The sequence below is a fragment of the Capsicum annuum genome, chromosome 12, assembly GCF_002878395.1.
Source record: "Capsicum annuum cultivar UCD-10X-F1 chromosome 12, UCD10Xv1.1, whole genome shotgun sequence".
Classification (NCBI taxonomy): domain Eukaryota; kingdom Viridiplantae; phylum Streptophyta; class Magnoliopsida; order Solanales; family Solanaceae; genus Capsicum; species Capsicum annuum.
Window position 1 is genome coordinate 220644882 of NC_061122.1, and position 6000 is coordinate 220650881.

Sequence of the window (6000 nt, forward strand, 5' to 3'; positions counted from 1 at the left end):
TTGAATTAAATGTTGTTAAGAGAAATTAAGAGTTTGTATAATTGAAATAATAGGTTTGTTAATTTGTAGAAATTAAATAGAAATTAAGAGAAATATATAGTAAGTCATATATATATATATATATATATATATTCTTATTGGGTTATCAGTTTACCCAATAACCCAATAAGAAAAAATTGAAGCGAACCAATAACCCAATAATTTTCTTTTATAAAATCATTAAAAAACCATTAACAATAACAATAAACCAACATTTTTATTCGTTAGATTTATCGGTCGGTTCGACTTTTGCACACTTCTACTTAAAACTAAAAAAGACAACAACTTGGGACGACAACTTGGACACGGTAATTAGTCTATTGTATTAACTCGATTTGGTGAAGTATGTTATCCACTTTCAAGCTGAGTAGGTGAATAGTATTATTGTTAATTGATTGATTATATGTTTAGTTTTTTTTTAGTCATTTCTTTGTTATTACATTATCTCGGCATTATGAACATTTTTTAATATCAACACTAGTTCTAAGGGTGGCAATGGGACAGTGCGGTGCGGGTGTGGTACGAATTTTTTCTAAATCTGTGAGTTTAAAAATTGCACCGCATTGCAGTAGCACCTTTAAACACTCATAAACCCGCCCCACACTCATACTCGCGCATACCCGCACCTCACCGCCCCATATTTTTATTTTTTTATTTTTTTAAAAATTTATAACTTCATTGGAAACCACAATATTTTCAATTCCTTGCTATAGACAAATTAAATAAGTTAGTAAGGAAAAACCTTTAAACTTTTGTTTGATATTTTGAGTTATAAAATTATTTTACTGATTTGAAAAGAAAATATTATGAAATTATTTATTTATAGTGTTATATATGTCGTTTTAAGTATGATAAATTTTGAAGTAAAGAATACATATAATTTTAGTTAGATTCACGAAAATAATACTAAATTTTAGCTTTTTTTAATTTAAACCTGCATATACTCGCAATCTGCCCTGCCCCGCACTATTTAAAAAAAAAACTTACTCCAACCCGGCCCACACCCATATAGCCTAAAATATGCACCACCCCGCATAGTCTAAAATACCGCATCGTACCGCACCCACGCCCGCACCGCCCCATTGCTATCTCTAACTAGTTCTGTGGTTGAAAAAGTTTGAAGGTTGAACTAGATTTCAGTGCAAAAGCTAACGAGGCTATCCATCAAGTAGTTTCATATTATATAGACAACCTTCTATTCTCGTAAACAAATATTTTGACGTTTTTTGTTGCAGTTTGGTGCTATTTTTTGTGCAGCTTATTTACGTTTTTAATGCATATTTTAGTGTTGTAATTTGGTCAAGTTTGATGCAAACTGCTGTTTTTTTGTATTTTTAAGCTATTTTCTGACGAGTAAAATTTGAGGATAAGATGTTCAAGAGAGAAATAATTGAGAAATTAGTGATAGAGAAAATGTAACGGAGGTATATGAATTTCCATTAGTATAAATGATGGTTGTTTGTATAAGAATATACAAAGATCAAACTTGATAAATTTTTAGATAGTTAAAGGACTACAATCGATAAGTGTATAGTTAAGGGACTATATTAGACCTACTCCTATAGATAAGAGACCATTTATGCCCTTTTCTCGAGAGAATCATATATCTGAGAGTGTAAATGCTTACATTTCTTAATTGTTTTTGGACAATTATAAATTGGAGGGAGAGTGAAATATTTTGGTGGGAGAGTAAAATATTTTAATAAAAATCTTAGGCCATATTTTAAAAGTGTTATCTTTTAAATTATAATAACTAGTATAAGTACCCATGCGATGCGTAAAATATTTTTTAAAAAATAAATCATTAGAAATGTTATCTTATTAGTTTGAAATAGTAAATTAACTTTTATTGTATCACATTAATATGTTGAATATATTTTATAATAAATAATTCATAAAATTACATAGTTCAATTAATTTAGTTAAACTATGTATTCTCCCTTCTCCGCCACCACACTGCCGCGTCACCCCCACCCGTCTTCAACTCTTTAAATCTCCTCCAGACAATCCCATAATCAAATCATATGAAAAAAAAATGAATCATGTAATTATCAAAAGAAAAGAATTGATCAATAATTTTCTTTATTGCATTGTTCACTATCTAATATTATTTGATTGTTAACATTTGACTTTTATTAACTTATCGAATTGCTTAATATAATTATCAAGTGCTTTTTTTGTTAATATAAAATTATATATTTATTTTATTTAATCGTGTATTTTTTTTATTAAATGTATGGATAGTACTTTGTCTATTATCTAATTTCAGTTAATTTCTTTACTGAAATTCTTTTATTTAATTTATTCATTGTATTCTCAAAGTTAATTCAAAATTCTTATCCCTCACCCCAACCTCCAATAATTGTAAAAAATACTGTATTTTAATTATTTTCTTCAGAATACGATGAATTATTTTTTTTGGTTACATTTCATAGGCAGTTGAACTTTTTTCTCTTACATTTCAAAATATAAGATATTAAATTTAAATCTAGATCACTTAAATTCTTATATTCTAATATTCATTTAATTCGTTGTTTATTGATGGTATACATGATATACAAAATTAAAATTTTTACTTGTTATAATTTAAAAAATACTTTCTCATTTAACATATTAATTATATTATATTACTACGACACATACTAAGTACTACTACTAATACACCTATATACTATGTGCTACAACTACTGCTACTATTTATTATTATTATTAGTAGTAGTAGATTCTTATACTTCATTTAATATTTTAATAGATTACATTTAGATGTATTTTTTAATATATTTATTAATTAAATGTATCTATAATTTTTTTCAAAAAAATTATAAGTTTATTTTTGAGAAGATATTGTATATCCAATTCAACTTAAAAAAAGGAATAGACACCAATAAGAATTCAATTAGAACTCTTTAGTATGATAGCTAACTACTTTTGATATGTAATTTCATATACTTTTAATTTATCTCTCTTATCTTGAATATTCTACTTCCTCTCTTCCCCTACTCATCTCAATTGAATATTTTAGATATCTTTTTTCTACATATCAATTTAGTTTTAATTATTTTTAATATTATATAATGTTCTTCTCTTTTAATATTTATTATGGTCTTACATATATTTATAGAATAAATAAATTTTGCTTATTAAATAAATATGAGATACATAATTTTTCAAACATGTTAAATGTTAGATACATCTGTGACAAAAGATAAATATAGTTTTAATTAGAAAAAAATTACTATAAAATTAAATCAAGTATGAGGACATACCTTTATAATTTATTCAGAGAAATATATGAGCATTGCCTATAATTTTTTAATTCATGGTGGATACGTTGTTTCAAAAAATAAATATAATGTTAATCATAAATAACAATAAAATAATTTAATATTAAATTAACCATAAATAATATATATTGATAATTAATCAAAAAAATCTAATGAGAATTACCTGTAATCTTATTAACGACGGTAGACATATCTGTGAAAAAATTTAGATATAATATTAATCATAAATAACAATAAAAAAATTTAAAAGCTACGTTAAGTATCAACATACTTTGATAGTTATTGAAAGATAATTTTAATAAAAATAATGTAAAAATTATTTTCTGATATTATTATACCAATATCTTGTGAATAAAATGATCAAATAACTTTTTGTGAGATAAACACAATCTAAATATGAAAATAATTGTAACTGACAGAAAAAAGAAGAAGAAGAAATGAAGAAAACTTAAATGATATATGTATTCAAGGGATATATATATATATAGGAGGTTACAAATACGGATATTTATGTCAACCAAATTTTAGTCAAATTCAAAATTTAAATATATCAGTTTGTTAGAAAAGATAAGATTTTATTCTAAATTATAATTATCTAATAATTTATAATTTTAAAGTTAAAAAAATAAAAAATTATTTGAGAAGTTACATTCAAACTTGAAAACTACACAGTTAGCATTTTATTAGGAACCCTACCTTATTTAATTGATTTAAATAAAAATAAATAAAAAAGAAGACACTTGTTCTAACATGTTCTTATATTTAATTATTTCTTTAATTATTTGTTTTAAAAATTCACAATAATGTTAATCACAAATAATAGTAATAATAATTTTTTTTAATTACTATTATTAATTTATATTATTATTATTGTTATTAATATTATTTGGATAAAATTTTCATCTTTTATTAATATAAATAAATTATATTTAAATATATTTTATAACATTTAAATTTTAAAGAGATAAGTTTGAAATAACAAAATATTTATTAAAACTCTTCAATTATGGGTTTCTATTTTTAAGATAATGAAAATCTTTTATCAAAAGGATAATGTATTTCAAATTCAAATATTTCATCTTTCAATTCAAAAACTTGATAAGAGTCTAATTAGAACAGTCTAATGTGATAAATAACTATTTCTAATAAGTAATTTTATTTTATTATTATTTTTAATTTAAAATTAATAATTTATTAGTCTTAATTGTCTTTGATAGTTTATCCTTTTTTTGCACCTTTTTTTTTTAATTTTATTTTCTTTTGTTTTTATTTCTTTCCTTTCTTTATTTCTTTTATTTGTTTTTAATTATTTTTTTTATAAAAATAAATTGACAGCTTAGATATGTAAAGACATTCAAGGAGATATATACGTTGAATTTAATTATTAAATTTTAATTTAAATTTAAAAATTTTCAAAAAGCGTGTATTTTACTATTTTTAAAATAAGAGTCTTTATTTTTTCTTTTTAATTAATTTTCTTATTTTTTTGACTTCTCTTTGATTTCCTTTCTAATAAATATAAAATAATTAAACACACAAAGATTAAATAAAATTTTATTCTTATTATTGATAAATAATATTTTGTAAATTTTTATCTTTCATTTAATCTTTTTATCCACTCCACTATAAGTGCTCCTCATCCTATTATTATTTATTATTATTATTACTATCAATATTAGTACTACTGTTACGTACTGCCACTATATTATTATTATTATTATTATTATTATTATTATTATTATTATTATTATTATTATATAAATAAACTATATATATAATATTTAAATTTTATAAGATATAGCTTTGAAATAGTAAGAGTCTATAAGGACTCTTTAATTAAGAATTTTTATTTATTAAAATAATATATTTTTTTTTTTAAAAAAGAGATAATGTATTTCAAATTCAAATGCTTAATCTTTCAATTCGAAATTTTTATTACATACTTTTTGACTTTGTCTTAAAATTATCACTTAGACTTATTCTTGTGCTGTCATGTGGCTTCTTGTCTTGATTTATTCTTGTGCTATCATGTGACGTCTTGTCTTGATTTTAGTGTTGCTTTAATATATATATATATATATATATATACCACAACTAAGCAATATGATTTGATTAGGTCAATGTGATTTGATGAAAGTCTTAACTGAACTCTTTGTGAATGTTAAAGAAATTGAGTAGATAAGAATTTGTGGCTAAAACTTATAATATGATAGCTCCAAACTTTAATTAATTAGTTGATCATATTCAACGTCGGTCTACTTAAAATGTTTCTCACATGTACAAGATTAACACACTGATTTTATACCTTCTGAAAAATTAATTTAATAAGTTTACTTCAGCCTTCACACAATAAGATCAAGTCTTGTTTTTCTATAGCTATATCAAATACAATTAATTTTCTATAATCATAAACAAAAATAGCCAAAGATCAATTTATATTTAGCTACGAAATTTTTTCGTAGAAAAAAATAACTAAATTATTTAGCTACAAATTCTAAATCATCAATACTTAATGATGACATATTTTGTGACAAAATTATGTTGTCACTGAATCATAGATTAATTAGAGACAATAAAATGAGCATCACTAATTGTTTATAGTATTAGTGACAAAAATTGAGGTCACAATTAAATATCAAATTTTGTAGCTAAAACTTACAATATTTAACTACGAACT